This window comes from Myotis yumanensis, unplaced genomic scaffold (assembly GCF_028538775.1).
Source record: "Myotis yumanensis isolate MYYU_CA2020_CCGP unplaced genomic scaffold, mMyoYum1.0.hap1 SCAF_5, whole genome shotgun sequence".
In the NCBI taxonomy this organism is placed as follows: Eukaryota; Metazoa; Chordata; class Mammalia; order Chiroptera; family Vespertilionidae; genus Myotis; species Myotis yumanensis.
The window spans coordinates 29,501,737-29,520,826 of record NW_027223756.1 but is presented as its reverse complement, the minus strand read 5'-3'; the positions used below and the strand labels follow the sequence as shown (position 1 = coordinate 29,520,826).

The window sequence follows — 19,090 nt, the reverse complement described above, 5'->3', positions numbered from 1 at the left end:
GTTTTAAGATAGGCACTATTTCATCCTTGGAGTTTGTAGGCCAGGGTTCCAGGGCACCACACACAATGTGAGTGCCTTAGCCCCAGGACTTGGGTCTTCGGACTGCCACTGGCGGCATAGGACGCAAAAATGTCTTTTCTTGGATCAGTTTCTTCATCTGTGAAATGGGAACAGGAATCTCTGCCCTTTTTCTCCCTGGGAACCAGAGCCCACCCAGTCCAAGAAAGCGCCCTGGATAGGTGGGGTCCTTGAACCGCGTCTAGCTCCAAGAGACCTCTGCTAGGAGATACCGGACCTACAGGCATCTGATCTGAGGGGCACGGCCGAAGAGGGGGCGGAGGGACGGCAGATTTTAAAGTGTGGTGGGTGTCCAAACCTATGCACCCCTCATAAAACGGGGAGGTCCTCTTATTTTTGTAAAGTTGTGGGGAAAGAGGTGAAGACGAGGCGTGATGGGGAGCTGAGCCTGGGCCAATGTCGTCAGAGCGCGGGGAGCTGGAGGCGCCGCGGCTGCGGCTCGGGCCTCAGAGCCTGCGGCGTCTAAGTGGCCGGTGCTGCGCTGGGAGGGAGGCAGAGGGAGGAGGGAGGGGAGCCGAGGTAGCGGGGGTGGGGTGTGTGTGCGGGGGGAGGAGCAGTTAGTCCGGTCCGGGTTTTGCCGGCAGCCCCCGGGCAGCGTTCAGAGCTCCTGCCCGGGCGGGCGCGCGGCGGCGGCGGCGGCAGAGGCGGCGGAGCCTGAGCGGGGATGTAGAGGCGGCGGTACTGGCGGCAGCAGAGGCGACGGCGGCAGCGAGAGCAGGCGCCCGAGCCCAGCGAGAAGAGCAGCCGAACCTTGCCCCCGAAGCCGGGCCCCGCGTCCCAGCCCAGGCCAGCCCGCGTCCAGCCATGCGCGCCGCCTGCTGAGTCCGGGCGCCTCACGCTTCGCCCTCCGCCCGCCGCGGCGCGCTCTGCTTGGGGGTGATTAGTTGCTTTTTGTTGTTTTTTAATTTGGGCCGCGGGGAGGGGGAGGAGGGGCAGGTGCTGCAGGCTCCCCCCCCTCCCCGCCTCGGGCCAGCCTAGGCGGCGTGACTCCGGCTCCGGACCCGGGCGCGGCGGACGGCGGGGCTGGAGAGGAGCGCACCGCGGCGGCGGTGCCCTGAGCGGAGCGCTGCTCCCCGCCCCGCCCCTCCCCCTCGTCCTCGCGGCGGCAGCGGCGGTGGCGGCTTGGACGACTCTGAGAGCCGGTAGGTGTCGAGCCACGGCCCTCCCCCGACCCCCCCGGAGGCCGGCCCCCTCCCCTTCCCCGCCTACCTCCCTCTCCTCCCCCGGGGCCCGGTGCGCGGCCAGGGCCGGAGTTCGCTGCAAGTCGGCGGAAAGTTTGGCGGCGCGGGCTCCCCCGAAGTTCAGGTGCGGAGAGCCAGGGACAGGGAAGGAGGGGTCCTGTTTGGGAGGGGTGGGGGACGCCTGCAGCCCAAGTCCTGGAGCCCCGGAGGCTGGGAACCCTAGCGCCGGTGATCGCTCGGTGGCCGCTGCTGTACCCAAGCTTCCCCTAGCCGCAGTTGGCGCGGTCGCAGATCACTGAGTTCAGACAAAAAGAGGGGTTTTAGGGTCGGGACTGCGGGCTGGGCGCCCCGGGTTGGGGCTGGGGCTCTCCCTGCGGGGGTACCGTCCTCTTCCCAAGTACTCAAGCTGGAGGGCGTTGAGGTGGCGGGACCGGGGGTCCTCACCTCTCGGTGCTGGGCGGGCGCTCCGCCTGCGGGGGCGGCTGATTGGCGATCCCTGGCGCTCACTCCCCCATCTGACCCCGCTCTGAGCCCGGTGTTTTGGGGGCGACGGTGACTGTCCTGGACCACGCGTGGCGGAGTCTCCCCCTCCACTTGGAGCGGGCGGCGGCCACATTTCCCCCTCCGGCGCTTCCCCGCTGCCCTCAGGGTGCCTGGCGGGCTGATCAAGTTTGACCTTTTTTCCCGTCAAAGTATCACGCCCCCCCCCCCTTCACCGCGCCCCGCGGCCTCACTCGTTTCCTCTCCAGCCTTGAGGGGGGGTGGGGGTGTCTTTCAGGCTGTCTCCCGAGCCCCGCGTGGCCAAGCAGCGCGCAAAGCCAGGGAAGGAGAATGGGGGTGTTCCTCTCGCTGCGGAGCTGTGGGAGGCGGGTGTCCCAGGCGCCCGCCTCGCGGTTCTGGCCCCGCATTTACTCAATAAGTTCGGCCCCGAATCACCCTCCCCTTGGGTTCCCCTGAGCGGGTGGGGGGGGTGGGGGGGCATGAACCGCTGCGTTAAGAATGTGTTAATTTTCTTGCTGGGGGAAGTTGTCCTAGCCAGCAGTGGGCTGCTTTCCGGAGGGGAGTGTGGGGTGCGCCTGGCTTTGTTTATTTGTAGGATCGACAGAAAGTGAGTGACCCCAGTTTTTAAATGGGGGGCCGCCTCCGGAACCTGTCAGAAGAGCTGAAGCGCCCGATGTGGGAGCAAGATCGCATTTTGTTGTTTGTTTCCCCCCCCCTCCCCCCAGGAATCGGAAGGGGTTCGCAGAGTTGGGTTCGTGTCGTGGGCTTCAAGGAGGCACCGGCAGATTAGGGGTGGGGGGTGTTCTGTAGATACTCATCCGGGAAGATCCTCTCTCTCTCGCCTCTTGTTACGGGGGTCTGTGGGGTTGGCAGCCGCGCCCTACTTTGCCCCTGGACGCTGGGTGGTCTGAGAGTTGCGCCTTCGGGTGGGGGGGGCTGCAGGGGGTCCCGGCGAACCAGCCTCTTGACCTCCGCCTTTCCCCGCGCCGCGGGTGCCGTTCGGTGTTGTGGCCCGCCCTGCCTCCCCTCTCCGCATTTGCGCAGGAAGCGCTGGGAGGGGGGCGTGTGTGAGGGTTCAGCCCTCGCCCCCGCCCGAGCTGCCCCAGGGCGGCCGGCAGAGTCCCTTTCAAGTTTTCCGCTGGGGCCGCCTGGCGGGGGCTGCGTGCGCGTTCGTTGCGGGCTTGTTTGGAGCGCTGTTTGAAAGCCCGGCGCCACCTCAGCTGCCCCGGCCCGCGGGGGCGGCGGGGGCGAGGGGGGGGGGGCGGGGGCGTCCTTCGTGCAGCTGAGGAGCATTTAAAGTAGACGTTTTAAGGGGGTGTATTGGCCTCAGCTTGTCCTGATCCCCTCTCCAAAGACCTCGACCCGCAGTGGGAAACCCAGAAACTGGGACCTGAAATCTCCCAAACCCCCTTTTGAGATCGCTGCGGAGAGACCGAGCCCGGCGTTACCTACTCCTGCGTAGTGTTGATTTAGCAGTTTCCCTGGATGAGACTCAAGCAAGACTGGGGGAGGGGGGCCGAAGGGGGTTAGTGGCCCGCTCTGCAGCTGTCACCCCCCCTCCCAGAACGGAAATTGTTCTCTCTCCTTGGGGAGGAGGGAGAGGGGATGATTTTTGCCCTGGGAAGGGGTGGGAACTGCTTAGGGAGGTTGGTCTCTGGAGATCGTGGTAAAAGCCCCCCCGAACCCCCAATTCAGGCAGATGCCGAAGCTCTCCCAGGGAAGCCTCTAGCCAGCCTTGCACCTCCCTCCCCCATGCCACCTCCTTTTTCAAGGTTCCTCTGCTGAAGACAGACCCTTGGCTGGCTGGCTGGCTGTCCGTCCGTTGTCGCCTTATTTATGTGTGTGTGTTTGGGCCCGGCTGTTTTCTCGGCTCAGCAGGTGACCCTGGCCCAGGCCTCCTATCTCCCCCGACAGAGCCTGTTGACTTACCCGTGGGCCAGCGGCCTCGTCTTTATCACGTGAGGCCTGGAATGTCCACCCGGCTGGGCTGGGCTAGGCTGGGCTGGGCTGGGCTGGGCTGGGTGGGGGAAGGGAAGGGAAAGGGAGGGGAGGATTCTGCATCCAGGGCCCAGGCCAGTGCAGGCCTATGTTGTGTGGGCTCCCACTGTGACCCCCAACTCTTGCTGCCTCTTTCCAGCTTTTAGCTTGCCTTCTACCCATTTAACAAGCGTGAAACTGAGGCTCATAGGAGTGTGGGGCTGGGGTGGGCAGAATTGCATCTGTATAAAGAACCAAGTCTTTGGGCATTAAATACCCCACCTTCGTTAGGATCCCACCTAGTTATGGGAGTGGGGAATGGAGGTGGGGTTCTCCTTGGGGGGGAGAATTGTGGGCTTGGCTGAGGCCAGCTGACTTTCCAGGGTGCAGGATAAGGTGGAAGAAGGGGGAGGATCCTGATGAGCCAGACCTAGGCATGCTTCCTGAGCCCCTGTCTGGAGGGATGACCATGATGCCAGAACTCCCCAGGCCTGGCCAAGGATGGGGTGGGGCTCACTTATTGTTATTACTGTTATTATTGCCTGCTCTCTCTATATAATTCACTTATTCATTCATTGGCCCAATGTGTGTTTATCCAGCACCTACTTTGTGTCAAGCCCCACCCTTCTGGGGGGGGTGCAGAATGAATCACTGACTCCGCCCCTGCTCTGGAGGCAGGCCCAGGGTGGAAGCTCCACCCTCTTTCCCCACCTCCTGAAGTCCTGATTGGGGCTTTTCCTTTTTTTTTCCCCCTGGGCTCTCCCTCTTATCCTCATCACCTGGTCCCATTCTAGCCTCTAGTCTAGCGTGTGTGTGTGTGTGTGTGTGTGAAGTGTCCTTGATTAAGTGTATTAATAGTTAAACTCTCACTCATAGCTGGAACTCACCAGACCACAAAAAGCCTCCCCTGTTACTCACGCACTACTGCCCAACAAGAATATCCCACTCAAGTTTTTTTTTTTTTTTTTTTTTTTGCTTTCTCTTACTTCCCTCTTAATTCCCCCCAACTCTGAGCCCACCTCCCACGCTGCAGGCAATGAGAAAGGACTGGCCCCCTCAAAGACCCAGGAATCGCCCACCATTCCACCTGCTCCCTAAAGTCAGCCAGTGTCAGCTGCTAGATGAGGCTGTGTGGGTATAGTCTGTTGGCCTGAGGTGTGGGAATCTAGGCTGCCTGTGTGCTTATGACTCAGGACATGGATAGCTGTGAATGTGTGTCTGTCTTGGGGTGGGGCAGTCTGAGCGTGTGTATCTGGGGATCTAGGAGTTGTGTGTGTCTGCATTGCATTTATTTGTCCCTGTGAATCTGGGAATATGCATATTCTGAGTTATGTATGCTTGGAATTTTGTAGAGTGTATATTTATGATTTGTGTATACCTCTGTGTTTGTATATGCTTGTAAATCTGGGAGTGGCTGATGCTCCCAAAGTGGTGTATCTGAATTGTGAAAGTGTGAACGTGAACCTGGGCATATCTGAGCTGTGAGGGCATTAATCTATGTCTGTTTTTGGTGGCTGTGTTCCTTTCTCTTTCTGTATCTTTGTCTTCCAGTCTGTCTTTCTGAGTCTCTCCCACCAGGTCCTTTCCTTCCCCTGCCCTCCCTGGCAGTAATTGGGCAGCTTCCCCGTCTGCCTGCCTGCTGGGAGTTTTGGAAGCCGTGGAGGGAGACAGGCTGGGGCCAGGGTGACAGCACGTATCCACGTCAATGGCAGCCTGTGATTACAGGAATAAAAGGATTTTAAGGTCATGGGTGTATTTTTTTTAGTCCCCCACCCCTTTGGAGCCAGTGGCAGCAAAGGGCCAGAGTTCTGTGTCTGCTGGTTGTGAGTCTGTCTCCATGCAAGTGAACACATGTGGGGCTTTCTTGGGAATATGAACACATATGTGTACCTGCATGAACAGAGCCTGTGAGAGCATGTGTTCCTATCTGCCTGCTCCCTATGTGAGAGTCCACAGGGCTCTTGGGTGTTAAATGGGGCTGTTCTCTGTGTGCTGAGGAGCCTTCTGGCTCCAAATCCTTTCTTACCTGTCTTCTGCAACCCTCCCAGTAGGGTGTCTCTGGCCAGAGACTGGCTAGGCCCAGTCACCTGGGCCAGGCCACATCTCAGGGTGTCAGTGCCCCTGGCCTTGCTCCAGCCCCTGTAATTGCATTCTGCCGCCTAATCCCCCGCCAGCTCAATTAGATCGCAAATTCTTCTTCATTTCCTGCCTCTGATGCTGGCCTCCCTCTGGGCTTGGAGGGCCTAGAAGGGAAGGAGGGGATCCTGCCCCCCTTCTGCTAGCACTAAGGGCTCTTGGGATGGGGGTGAGATTAGTTCCTGGCACACTGGCCCTGGGGTGCATGTTGGAACCTTGGGGATCAACAGGACAGGTTCTGATGGTCCTTTTTGGATTAGCCTCAGTATCCCCAAAGCTTGGCGAGGGGACTTGTGTTATCTGGTACACAGGCTGTGGGTAGACCAGGCAAATCACTGTGGCCAGGCCCTTAGGCAGTGCCCTCACCTCCGACCTCCACAGGCTCTGCCCATCTCTTGCTCCCAGAGCAGTTGCTGGCCATTCCCTTAGCACAGGGCTCGTGACCTTGTTTTTTACTTTTTCGTGTCCATTATGGGGGCCAGCAGAATCGCTGAGCTCCCCCCCTCTACTGAAGCCTTCCTCACCCAGTCAGGTGTGTTTGAGCTCTGGCTCTGGAGTCAGACCTAGTTCCAAATCCTGGCCATGTGTGATTTGTGTTCTGTGATCATCAGATTCCTTATCCCTGATATGGGATGATAAGAGTGCCTAATCCACAAGACCATTTTCAAATGGGCACAAAGATGATTGTGCAGTGCCTAGCACCAGTGGCTAACCCACAGTCAGCATTCAATTGAAGTTGGCTTTTATGGAGAAGAGGACTTCATATCCCCCGGTGAAAAGGAAGAAGAAAAACACGAGGCTCACATTTAGTCTTTCAGTTTCCATTATGTTAATCATCAGGTGTGTGACTTTGGGTGCAGTCACTCTGCCTGAGTTTCTTTTCCCCATCTGTAAAAGGGGACTGATAATAGGCTTGACCTCACAGAGGCTTGGGAGGATTGTCTACGTGCAGGTGCTTGGTCCCAGGTGCCCCAGCAGGTTTTCAACATATTACTTACCTTCTTTCTTTCCACTCACCACGCCTGGGTTGGGTGGGGCTGGTGAAGACACAGGCTCAAGGACGAGGGGACTGACCAAGGTCATGAGGCTGGTAATAGGGCTTGGGGGGGGGGGGGGCGCTAAGGCATGACCTGCTGGCTTGCTCGCTGGCTTAGCTGAGCGTTGAGCCATGGCCTTCCCTCCCCTCTGGTCTCTGCGGAAAGCGGTAGCTTGGCTGATTTTTTTCGTAAAGGAGAAGCTGGAAGTCTACCCCTTCCTCCCCCAGGAGGCACCGTGGCAGTGGCTGTGCTGACAGGCCTCCTGGCCTTGCTAGGGTGGCTGGCAGCTCTGGAAGGCCGCCTGAGCGCAGATCAGCCAGAGGGAAGAGGGAACTGCAAAGGTCCCCTGCCATCACTAATCCCCATGGCCCCTCCCACCCTCAGCCTGTCCTCTAAGGGTGGAAAGACTGAAAGGAGCCACAGCAGGAGGAAAGCTGGGGAGACTGGCTCGGCTGGAGGTGGTGGAGAGGGACAGGTGGTGGGGGCGGGGGTCCCCGTTTTCCCTGGCAAGTCTCCTTATTTCTATGACCTCTGTCACTCATTGGCCTAGGCTCTTTAATATTTCATGGCCCATGGAGCCAGCCCCCTGCCCCAGCCCACAGGCCCCCTTTGTCTGCCTGTCGCTGAATTGCTGAATTACTGACCAGAGGCTGCCTCGGCATTCTCTCAACTGGCCCTGACACCTTCCCTGTCTCTCCTGACCTGCCTCCCTGACACCTCGACTTGTCACACCCTCCATCTCTCACACTCCTCCTCTTCCCTTCTCTGACCATCTCTTTGCCCTTTTTCTCCATTTTCCTCTTTTGTTGGCCTCCTCCTTCCCAGTGGAACAGAAACCTCAGCAACTGGTCTGCCTGCCTGCCTGCCTCCCCTCTCCTGGGTCCACCCCTTCCTGCCCCCTCTCACCCCCCTCCCCTCCGCCCCAGCCGTGCTGGCTGTGAGAGCTGGTTTTATTTATTTTTCTGTTTGTTTGGGAAGAGGGCAGTGGCAGTTCTGGGCCCTGGCTGCTGTGTTCTGCCTAGAGCAGCGGGCAGGCTGGCCGTCCTGGCCTCCCAGGAATGTGGCCGGGACGCCCCGCGCTATATTTACTCCCCTCCAGCTGCCGGCCCCAGCAGGGCAGAGCCAGGCCTGCCTGGTGGCCCCAGGGAGAGCCCGGTACCCACCCTCCCTGTCTAGCAGACCCCACATGGCCCTTGGGCCCACTGTTCCCTCCCTTTCCTCTGACCTCCTCTGACCTCTTAGGACTTGCCAGGCCTACCAGCAGGAACACTCTTACATGGTGCCAGTACAGGCATAAAGTGTGGGCTCTAGGGCCTGATTCCTGTGGACCAGCACCTGGAAGTGCCTTCCCCCAACCCCCACCCAGGGCCTAGCCTAGGCCTGTAATCTGGTGGCCAGAACTATGTAAAGCATCTTTCCAGGCCTCTCCCCACCAGGCCTGGTCCTTGCTCTTGCCACATCCTCTGATCACTGGCAGGGGTGGGGTGGGGTTGTGGGGGAACCTTACCTGGTATGAGCAGCTGTGTTCCCTGTACTGCTGCCCCACTGCCACATAATTTGCCCTCTGCTGGAACGCCCAGGTCCCTCACATGCACATACATGTGCACATCTAAGTGTTTGCACGTATATGTGCAACATGCATGAACATAGGCTGGATTGTACCTTCCTTGGAGACAGGGCCATGCCTCCTGTCATTGACTCCCTCATTCATCAGATGCTTGTGGGATCCTTTGAGCCTGCTCCTTGCCAGCCTTGCAGTGGGATGTGGTAGTGATTCCTTCCCCTTCTCCCATGCCTGGCACCAGCTAAGTGTTTCAAGAGCTCTAGCTGTTGCTCTAATCAATTGCTGTCCTCCCAATTATTACAATAATAAGAAGTTGTAACAATGATAGTGACAAGGGCTAACTGGCACTGTGTTTCTAGTCTTCACTGTAATCCTCACAGTAGCCCATTGAGTTGGGTGCTGTTGGCACCCCCACGTACCGATGAGGAAACTGAGGCTGGAGAGTTTGTGACTTGCCCCAGGACATGCCACTGACAAGTGGAATTAGGTCCTAGCAGAGCCCTTGCCTGGCTGTGAACACCATGACAGCCAGGGTTGGTCTGCATATGGTTTTTCCTACAACTTCCACACTGCCTGGCACACAGCAGGGATTCCCTCAATACTTGCTGACTTCAGGCTTTACTTTTTCTTTCTTGAGATCCCCGTACCCCTGTCAAGGGTCCTGGCATGTGGTGGGAAAATGGGCTGATTGGCCAGTTAGGTGAATGATAGAATGAATTAATGAATGACCAGATGATTAGTTGTGGGGATGAGTTCTCTCAAGGGACCCTGGGATAGGAGTTGTGCCTCTCATCCAATTGGTATGTAGAGATCCGCTGGCCCTGTAGAGCATCCCGGGAAATGAGGAAGGGGATAGGGCTGAAAGATGTGGCCAGCGACCGTAGGCTGAGGGGACTGAGCACTCGGGGCAGGTCACATCTCCCTGGACCTCAGTTTATCTACCTGTCAGTGGGCTTGGGAGCCTTTGCCCTGGGGCTGCGTGCTGGCCTGATTTGGGGCTAGCCTGGGAGCCTGAGAGGTGAGGGGACTGGTGGGAAGGAGGAAGTAGTGGGTGGTGAAGACAGGAAGATGAATTGTGGAGCTTGGCTTGGAACCTGAGAAGCAGAGACCAGCCCTGACCTGACGCCCATCCTCCCTCTGAGCTGCAGGGTGGGGGTGCAGGCGCACAAACCTCTAGTTACCCACTCTTGCTCTGACGAGGCCTGGGTTTCCTGACACCTGCAGTGTCAGTGGCTGTGTGTGCCCTGAGGAGCTGGTCTGTTCTCCAGGACTAGACCAGCTATTACCCACAGGCCCACAGGCCCCTTCCCCCAGCCTTAGGTCCAGTTCCTGTTGACCCTGATGGGAGAGATCCAGTCTCTCACCTCACCCAAAGCTAGCTAGGAAATTGATTAGCTGGACCCATAGCAGGAGGTGGGAGTGGGCTTGGCCGTCTTTATTCCTTCGGGTGTCAGATTTTGGTGGCCTAGAGTTTTTAGTCACAGGAATCTAGAATCATAGAACACTTAGAGCAGAGGAATTCGTATTCTGGTGGGATTCTAGAATCACAGGACCATGGGTTTTACTGCTGGAGGAAAGCATGAATGGTTATGTTTCAATCTCGTTTGATGCTAGGGGACATTGAGGATCTGAAGGGAGGGGCTTCCCTGTGGTGCCCTCAGGTGACATGAGTCCATACCTGAGGCAGAAAACCCAGTTCTGTTCTTGGCCTGCTGCTCTTTGGAGATCTATCCAGTGTGGGGAGTGGGTTGTGTGGGCCCAGTGAGGCGAGCAAGGGGATGTGGCTGACCTGCAGGCACAGTGGGGGTCCTCTTGGTGGTACCCGCCTACCTGCTGCCCACGCTTCCCACGGCACCAGTATGAGGAGGAAATGTAGGCTGTTGCTTCCAGCGACAGCCGGCAGGGCCGGGCAGCTTCCCAGCTCCCCTTCTGATTCATGGCTGTCTGCAGCTCCCCCTTCCCCTGGGGGCCTCAGCAGCCCCATCTGTGCAATGGGAGAGGAGACTATCCTATAGTCTAGCTTCACAAAGACCGTGCAGTTGGAATTCTTTTGTGGGAGAGTAGTCCGAACTAGCCAGCTGGACATTTCTACCCAAAGCACAGAGATACCCTTCTTGGAGTCACCCTAATGCCTGCAGTAGCTTGGGAGGGCTGAATTGGTTCCTAGGGCAGAAAGTGTTGGTGTGGAGTAAATGGATAGAGACGGGACCTACGGTTAGAGTCTCTCTCCTTCAGGAAGAAGAGCAGTGAATGGGAGGGCTAGCCCTCCAGGCTATCTCCTGACCTCAGTACAGCCATCTCTAAAATGGAGGCTGTTCTTCCATGAGGTCATCCGTGCAGGGTCTGCTCTGTGCCTGGATATGTGCTGAGTGCTGTGGACACTGGGGAATGTCGAGGCAAGTGGCAAAGTGGTGGGGCGGGGAGGGGAGCTCCTTGGCTGCAGCCATGGGGTGGGAGTGGGATTTGGCTGAAGGGGTGACTCTGGGAGAAGGAATGAGGTGGGGGAAGATAAAGGCGCTGGCCAGTCAGGCAATGTCCATCGGAAAATCCCAGCGGATCTCAGGAAGTGTTTCCTCCACTGGTCTCCTGGGAAGGAGGCAAGGCAAGCAGGAAATAGGGTAGCTGGGGGCAAATAAGGCCCCCCAGGCAGTCCAAGTGAAGACATGCCAGGCCTGGCAGCTGGGCGGGTGTGCCCCTCATACTGCGGGAGGGCTGGAATGCATCGCCTTTCCCCCCTGCTCTGAGGCTGGGCCTTTGGTGGGGGGCCAGGGCTGCCATGAGGCGCAGGGCCATAGTCCAGATTTCAAAGCCTTCCCCAGGGGCCTCTCGTGCCCCCCACCCTGTCCTGCCCTGTCCTGAGCTGCAGCAGCGGGGGTGGCAGATGCTGTTTCATCGGCTGAGGCGAGTGGGAGGCCTCCGGAAGGTCCTCCTGGGAGGTTCCGGGGGGCAGTGGGGCGTTGGCAGCTGCCTCCCAGCCAGGGCTGGCTCTAGTGGCCTCCCAGGTCTCTCGGTCCCCCAGGCCTGGGGGTGGGGGATTGCCGCCTCAGAATTGAGACTGGTCCCTCCTGCCTTCAGTCTCCCCACTGCCCACCAAGCTTCTTGGCTCTGGCCCCCTCCCATCCCTGGCTGCGTCTGCAGAGCCCCCCTGGGGAAGGCAGGGGAGGAGGCGCAGCGGGCTCAGAACAGCGGGTGCCCGCGCAGCCAAGTATTTGCTCGAGCTGTCAGAGACAGACAGGCATGTGGGGAATTTGGTGCGTGTGGGACTGGGGGAAGCAGCCGGGTGGGCAGGCAGGAGGTGGGAAGCTGGGGCTGCCTACCCCGCCTGTTGAGCCCTGCAGGGACCACCGTTCTCCCAGTCCAGATCAGAAGGCATATCCAGCAGCTTCTTCCTTCCTGTAGCAGTACAGTGAGGGGAGTGGACTGTGACCCTGGCTGGGGTCTGATGACAGAGCTGACATTGGGGAAGGGAGTGCCCTGTTAAGGGCCTGGTCCTGGGAGAGGCTGTCTGGTAGAGTGTGGAGCCAGGCAGGAATCCGGGTTATGCCCGATGGTGGCCTCCAGGAAATAGCAGCTGTCATGCTCCCAAGTCTCCCCCCCCCCCTCGCCCTTTCCCCCCCAAACCTGGCACAACTTGTTTCCTGGCCAGGGTCTGGCTGGGGCAGATTGGAGGAACCTGGTATTGCCCAGCCTGGGTGAGGAACAGGCAGGGTAGAGGGGGCCATGTTTATAAGCCTAAAGGTATTGGGCTGCTGGGTAGGGCTCCCCCAGTTATCATTTTGCTGAAGCAGATGGGAGTCACTTTGGAGGAGGGGACCACAACCCTTATCTCCCTGGACAAAGACCCCAATTTAGTAGCCTTTGTGGTCTCCTTTCCAATAGTGCCTGTTAGGCAGGTCAGTGCCTAGAGCTGAATAATACTTGGTGTTTTGTAGCTGAGAGCCCAGAGAGGCGAAACACTGGCCCAAGGTCACACGGTGGGCTCCCAGCCTTCCTCCTATCCTCATGTGGGTGGAGCCAATGGGAAGAGGTGAATGTTGGGGGTGGGGGGCTATATTTAGTCAGTCCTGTAGAGCCATAGGGCCCCTGGGAGCAGCTGTTGGTGGTGGGGGGTGCAGACAGAATCCTGGAGCTGCATTTAGTCTGGACAGAAATATCCTCCCCCCACCCACCCACCCACTGGCTCGGTGGCCAGGCTGCGGGCTTGTCCCCTGAGGGGCAGCTTGCCTGGGCCTGGCGGCCGGCGGGACAGGCAAGATGACCCGATAGGCTTTTCCCAGCTCAGGTTTCGATGAAACAGGAACCGGAGCCGCAGCCTGGGCTGTGGGGGCCAGGGCAGCCGGAGCCTGGGGGGCCAGGGCTGCCTCCCCCTCCCTCCTCCCCCTTCTCTCCGCGATGCAGCCTCCCTTTCTCAGAGGCCTGGGGAAGCAGCAGGTTATTTATCAAGCCAGCCTCCCTGCCGTGTCTTGCACTGGCGGCCATGAGCCCAGCAGAGCAGGGTGAGCTGGGCGGGCGGGCGGCAGGATGAGCTCAGGAGATGTGAGTCACCCCATCCCCAGCAGCCCCACAAGGCCCTTCAGCCTGGCAGGCAGAGCACACTCACGCACTCCCCATGTGGCACACCCAGGGGCACACACTTTGGACAAACATAGTCATTTAGCTCATGCAGTTCCACATGACCTGCACACACAACTGACACACATGTTATGGGCTTGATCACCTTCGCCCTGGACATTCCAGAAGCACACTCGCTGTTACACTCACAGCCCCAGCCTCTGGTGCATACACACAATGGCACGTATATCAGCAAATGGGCATACACAATCATACATGTGTGTGACATGCCTCTGGGGAGACCCCACACACCGCTCCATAAGGCAGTTGTGTGTAGGCCCCATCCTGTCACAGGCTCAGGCAGTCATCCTCGGGCCATAGCTCACACGCAGATGGTGCCACAGAGTTGGATCAGGAGCACTGACACAGTAGGGCCTGGCACATGCATACAAACTGGTTGGGCTCCTCTCACCCAAATGCCCCCTGTTTAGGCTCACAGAAGGGAGGCTCAACCCTTGGCCATGGAGGGGCAGCTGAGTTCTGTCAGGTGGGTGTGAGAAGGAAGACGTCTTTTCCCAGTCTTCCAGACTGGCTGGCCCTCTCTGAGGAGGAGGCACAAGTATCAGGCATGGAACTGTTACACCCAACCCTCTCTCCAGGATGGGGCACTCTGGCCATGGCAGAGCTGGTTGGGGTAGATGGGGAGGGATGCAGAGGAGCTAGGAAGAGGACAGGCTAGAAAAGGAAAGCCATGGAAAATTGATTTTTTTTTCCCCAGGAGTGCCAAGTGATCAGCTGCTCCTTCCACTTGGTGTGGGGACTTTGGGAGATTGGGAGATGCCAGAGATTGGGGGAGGAATGAGACCCCCTTGCTCTAATGGGTTGTACCCCAGGAGTCTTGTCTTGCCACCCTCCCTGCACCCACTTCCCTCTGTCCCCTTCATTTCCAAGCCCCTCATTATTTCCCCCCAGTTCTTGGTCTCTTGGCCTGCAAAATGGTTGCAGAGCTGGGCTGCGGGTTGGAGGGATGCCTCTAAGCTTCTGCTGCCCACTGGGACTGGGACCTGCCTTCCCTGGACTAGGCAGAACTGGGGACACACCCATTTTTCATTTACTCGAAAATGTACCATTTTTCAAATGAGAGAATTGAGTTTAATGGGGATGGCTTCATAGTCACCCAGCACCCAGACTACACATTGTTCTGGGCCCACTGGATTGAGACAACCCAACAGGGGTCAAGGAGCAGGTGGCTATCGGGCCTCAGCCCAGGCTGGCTTCCTCTTTCTGGTCACACAGGTCTCCCCCATAAAGACCTGGACAGTGGTCAGGGAGGGAAGAGAAGCCCAAGTATCGTGAGGAAAACAAATGACAGTGGCCAGTCAGGGGGACTGGATGTCCCCTGAGTCATGGATTCTTGAGTTGGACAGGCTTGGTCACTGCCTGCTGTGCAATCATGGGCCAGTATGCTAACCTCTCTGACTTCACTTTTGCCACTTATAAAGTGGTTATGAGCCTTATCTCTGTCTCAAAGCTGCAAGACCTGAAGTAGATGGTGGGGTGTGGTTCCTACCATGTCACACCTGAATCTCCAGCCCTTCCCCCCCCCCCCCCCCCCCACACACACACATCTGCTCCATCAAAGCTGGCATTTTCCTGGGAGTGGTACCCCGCAACATGGACTCTTTAATTAGAATGTCTTGGATTTAGCCTTCTCAGATGGGAATGCTGAGGTGTAGGAGAGAAGAGGCTGACCTTTGGGCCACAGGGGTTGGACCTAGGTTTCTTGGGTGTCTGGTCATTCCTGGGGGCTTCAAAGTATGAAGAAACATAAAGAGCCAAGGCTTTCTGTGTCCCCCCCACTCCCCAGCACACAGCAAGGCCACATGTTAGTTTCAAATAGAGACTTCCAGGTGGCAGATGAGGCCTTTGCAGGGTAGTGAAGAGCTTGGCACATGCCTGGGTGGAAGAGCTGTTTGGGACTGTGGGAGATGGAAGAAGTGCTGACAGAACAGACAGGGCTGAGGGACCAGGGCGGGAAAAGGAAGTGTAAGCCTGGACAGCTGAGTGCTGCTGCCCTCCTTTTAGCCTTCAGACCTCTCCTGTATGTTCATCTCCCCATGTTCTTGCAGGTAAGAGGGTGGGGAGGGGAGAATATTTATTTGGGGCTAAGGAAACTGAGGCACAAGGGATTGGCTCAGACTCAAAGGCAAACAGTGGCAGAACTGGGGCCACAACCTAGGTTGCCCAACACTCCTGGCTTAAGCTGTCCTTGACACTCACGCTGGCTGGTGATGACACTAGGATGGAGCCTGCAGAGTGGAAGAGGAACCTTGACTCCATAGCCCTGTGGACCCTTTCATGGCCTGCATCCGTGCCTTTGGAGACTCCCACCCATTCCCCATGACCACACACACTGAGTAATGTTCCCAGTTGGGCCAGCCCCCTCTTCACCTATGCCCAGGCCCATGACTCTCTTAGGGATCTCTGCTGTTGGCACTCCCCAGGTTGGGACCAAAGGGCCTTGGGCTGCTGACCCCTTAGGCCTGGAAAGGGTGAGCCCTGTTGGCCTTGGCTTCAGAAGTGGTTCACTGGGAGTGGGATAGGGGGTCAGGGATTCCCCAGGGAGAAGTTTGCCGTCCTGAGTGATCTTGCAGACAACTTCCTGGACACTCAATTGTGAGAGCCGTCTAGGGGCCTGATCAGGGTCATTCACTGTCCCCATCCCCCAACCTCCCACCTTCCTGGGGGCTCCTTTCCCCTTCTGGGGAGCCCTGCAGGGAGTGGTTGAGTGAGTGCCCTTGAGATGAAAATACCTTCCTTTTTGGACACACGGATAGTCACAGTGACCCCCACACTCACTCCTGATCAGTGTGCTGGTTAGCCAAAGAACCAGGCACCATTGTGGCCCTGGGTTGGGGCTCACTGAAGGTCACTGAGTCAAGTTGATGTTGCTGGAAGTTGGTGCGGGCCTCAAATGGAGGAGCAGACTCTGGGTTTGGGGCCTTATGCCCTGTGGCAAGTCACTTCCCCTTTCTGGTCTCCGCTTCTACATCTGCTCTGTACACTCTCTGAGGAAGGACACACCCACATGCCCTTCCACTGGTGTCCCCAGGTCTCCAGGCTCCTGCAGCTCCAGCTCGTGAGCACAGGATTCAGGGGCAGCTGGGTGGCCTCTAGAGTTGGGCCAGCCTGGATTTTAGTCTCCCTTCCACCATCTACAACCTCGGTGTCCTCATCTGTGACATGGATGGACCGTGATGCCTACCTCTTTGCACCTGGCACAAACTTGATTGATGGTGGTGACATTGTGTTTCCCCCGCCCCCTGGGATGGCGGCTGTCCTGGTTTTGGTCCCCCCAGCCTTGGTCTCAGGGATTCTGGGAAGGAGACAATGCCAGTCTGCTGGCTCAGCCAGCTTGGCCACTGACCTTCAGAGCACCCAGGCTGTCAAGGCCACCTGACTGCCTGCTGGGCGGGCGGTGGCAGGGGTGAGCGTCAGCCAGCTCCTTGCCTGACACTGCCCTCCCCTGCTCCCACTCTCCCTCTCTGCGCCTGTGTGTGAGCTAATTAATCTCAGCCCCTTTGGGAAATTAGAACGCTGCAGCCAAGGCCGCCTCAGCCTCACAGTGCCTGTGCTGCTTCTGGTCCCCGCCAAGATCCACTGTGGTTTGGGGGCATGGGGTTAGGGATGGGGGCAGCAGGAAGAGCTGCATAGTCATGGGTCTCCCTGAGCCCCCCACCTCCTGGCTGGGAGGGGGGGCTCTGGCTTCTCAGCCCCTCCCTTTCCAGACAGCATCCATAAGGACATGGGGCAATCCCCCTGCTTTGGTGAAACCCAACCCCCAGCGCCTCTCTGACCTGGTCCTGGGACTGGTAGGGTCACCCCTTCACCCCACATTCTATCTCATTGTGGGGTCCTCTTGCCTGCCCAGCTTAGATGAGACAGATGTAATTATGGAATTTTGCTTGGAAAATTAATTCAAAAAAGTTAATTAATTGACAGTTCCAGAGGTGGCAGGCTCCATACCCAGCCAGTCCTACTGACATGAGTGCTGCCCCGCCCAAGACATGCAGCTTCCTGGGCAGGCTGGGAGAGGGACCCCAGTGAGCTGGCCTGGCAGCCCTGGGACGGGCAGCAGATGCACAGTGAGGAAGAAAGCACAGACTAGTGTTGTGACCCAGAGTGGGCACCTGGAAAGGGTTTGTCAACTGAATCTGCTGAGATAAATGTGGCATCCTGAGAACTCAGCCACTTGTTTGTATATTCAACAAGCCATTGTCAGGCCTCGACTGTACACCGATCCTGCTGTCTCAAGTGCCCCCCGCTGACATAGACCACTGAAGGTTTTGTCCAGGTCTTCCGAATCCCTTTTCTCAAGGAACCGTCTAAACCTGTCCCGAAAGGCTTTTCCAAAAGGCTCAGGGACGTTATTGGGCCCATTGTGCAGATGAAGCAACTGAGGCTCAGAGAGGATGTGACTTGCCCAAGTCATTCAGCTGTATCCTCCAGCAGGATGGGGTAGGGGGTCATATAACACTTAGGCTTCTTCCCAAGGCCTGAATGCTCCCTGATCCACCTGGCAGGCGGTGTTCTGGGTGTCCAGTCCCTCCCAAGTGTCAGTGACAGGAGCCTTGAAGTTGACTCTCTTTCCCAAGGAGAAGGCCAGAGAATATGACCAACCCTTTCACCCCGGCACTCCTGGAACCATTGTGTCCATCCCCCCCTCCCCCCCCCCACACACACACATCCCACCCTCAGATATTTCTGTGTACATGTAGGGGCTTCCCCCACCACCCCACCCAATCTTCAGGATATCCCAGCGAGGCTAAGGCAGGAGGCCCCATATCCTAGGGCTCCCTCAGTATACAGGGGCCCCACTTCTAGGGCCCCTCATTACAACAGCCCAACTAAGTTCGAGTGTCTGCAGGAGTGTGGGCTTGGTACAGTCTTATCCAGATAGAAGAGGGTCAGGGCTGGGGCACAAGGTGGCTAAGCCAGGGACAGGTCAGAGATACGGCAGGAGGCCAGCAAGGTGAAGAATTTGGGCTTTCAAGAGGTTGTGTGACCTTAGGCAGGTCCCGTAGCTTCTCTGAGCCTCATCTTCCTCATCTGAGAAACAGGGATGGCCGTATATACCACTCAGAAGGCTCTGGTGAGGTGCAGGGAGGTATAACTGTTTGAAGCATCTGACCTTGGCGTTGGGCTGAGTGGGACAGCAGGGAGCCAACGGGACTGCGATGGCCAGCAGGTTTGGGAGCTAACAGCCCAGAGTGCTGGGGCCTCTAGGGGGAGTCAGTCTATACAGCATCCACTCAGATTTGCTTGGTGCCATACAAAATTGTCAACTTAAAAATTAGCCTGCTGTACTTGGTCAAACGTTTCATTAACTCACCTTTCATGCCCTGGCAGGGCCAGGCCAAATGATTTCACGGGCCTTATACGGCCTGCGGGCCAGACGTTCCCCACCCCTGGTGTAGGCCTTGCCTCGCATAGTGGTTCAGAATAAAAGTGACCATCATGAGCAGGCTGAGCCGAGCACTTTGTGTTCCATATCAGGGATGCGGTCGGTAGTTCTGGGTTTCTTCAAGGACTGACCTCTAGTCTTGGGTTTAAGCGGGACACACCCACTCCTGAGCATCCTTTGTGGGCTGGGTAAGGGGTTAAGGGGCCAGAGGGAAGAAGCTTCCTCTGCCCACCTCACCTCCTCCAAACGCCCTCGTTGGCACCATCACCACCACCCACTCCAGTACGTTAGGCCATTGGCTGAACACTTGGGGTTCTCTGCATAGACTGTTCACCCTTCTCTGTGTGTGTCTGTCCATTTCCCCCCTAGACTGGGAGCTTCCTGAGGGTGGGGTCCATGGCATCTTTCTATATCCCATACCCAGCACAGAGTTAGTGTTGGACTTGGGTTATAGGGCTCCTGTTTTCCTATTTTACAGATGGTCCCGTGAGCATGTTGCTCAGCTAAGGTTACAGTTTTTTGAGGGGCAGAGCTAACTTGGCCCAGATGGGTGTGGAGCTGCTGGTTCCTCTGGGGTCTTCCTGGAGACCTCAGAAACTTA

At 57.7% G+C, this 19,090-nt stretch overlaps 1 protein-coding gene across 2 annotated transcripts in view; it reads left to right on the top strand.

The window, feature by feature from the left end:
- Positions 1–670: 670 nt before the first annotated feature.
- Positions 671–19,090, top strand: part of CXXC5 (CXXC finger protein 5) — a 33,543-nt gene continuing 15,123 nt past the window's right edge. Inside the window, exon 1 of one of the 2 annotated variants that reach the window (XM_070414855.1) lies at positions 671–1,220. The gene's annotated coding sequence lies outside the window, so the exon portion shown is untranslated. Of the gene's footprint in view, positions 1,221–1,318; positions 1,384–19,090 lie in introns of those variants that run through there. The other variant, XM_070414856.1, reaches the window with a different exon arrangement.